The following is a 1,018-nucleotide window of genomic DNA, read 5'->3' on the forward strand; positions in this document are numbered from 1 at the left end:
TGCAAGAGTGTCCATCATTAACACATTCACATTGTGGTCCACCCACTCTAATCAAGGGGTCAGCTCAGATTCAGATACAGCAGATATAGCACATGGTGGCCACGAACAGACAAGCTGACGGTCACCTCTCAGATACCAGCTGTAAGGATAGAGTCTGCTGGCCTACTAATGGAAATGGAGGCAATATTCTATCATATCTGCTCTATGAGAAACAAATGAATGTCCACTCATTATGCTGAGTTCAACTCTATTACAGTAATTGGCCATCTCAGCTGAAAATGCGCCTTGTCATTTACCAAAGAAAATATTTATCATATAAACCAAACTATTAGGGTTGTATTTGGTTTTGTGTTGCCTTCCAGGAGGCAGACCCACTTCCCAATATAGACACGTAGGAAGCCATTAGGGAGAATAAAGAGAGAGGTACTCTGACACATCTCCTAACCAGGGAGAAGGCTAATCTGGCTTGACAGTGATAGGGAAAACGCATCGGCTAATTACACAATGCTACCATGCAGCTCCTTTTTACCCAGGCCTATCTCTGTGCAACAATTTATTTGCACGGTCTTGCTTGGCATTGCAGGCAGTTAAATTTGTGCTTCAGTTTTTGGTAAAATGTTGTTTATTCTATTCCCGAATCGGGGCTTGATACCCAGCTGGAGCGACACTCCAGCCAGATAAAGCACATCCAGAGGTAGAGGGAAGAAAAAAGCCTCTGTCTGAGGAATAGACTGAATTACTGGCTGGCTAGCTAGAGCTGGGAGACAAGACAAGAAACTCTCTCTCATTTTCACTCCTGCTCCCCCCGCGTTCTGTGTAGCTTCTCGCCTTCCCCTCCCTCACTTTGTATCGCTTTCACTCACAGACCCTCCCCTGTCTCTCCCTGTTTCTCTCCTGCCTTCCCTCCATCTCTGTCCAACTCCCTGCTTTTCTTTTTTCCCCCCCCTAAGCCCTGAGAGTGGTGAGAATGAGAGGAGGTGGGAGGGCAAAGAGTGAGGAAGACAGAGAGAGAGAGAGA

General features: G+C 46.4%; 1 protein-coding gene across 1 annotated transcript in view; it reads right to left on the bottom strand.

Annotated features, from left to right (window-relative positions):
• nlgn3a (neuroligin 3a) overlaps nucleotides 1-1,018 on the bottom strand; it is a gene marked incomplete in the record, with an annotated part of 115,557 nt that overhangs the window by 74,388 nt on the left and 40,151 nt on the right.

The sequence above is a fragment of the Morone saxatilis genome, unplaced genomic scaffold, assembly GCF_004916995.1.
Source record: "Morone saxatilis isolate NCDOM2014 unplaced genomic scaffold, NCSU_SB_2.0 Contig22, whole genome shotgun sequence".
NCBI lineage: Eukaryota > Metazoa > Chordata > Actinopteri > Moronidae > Morone > Morone saxatilis.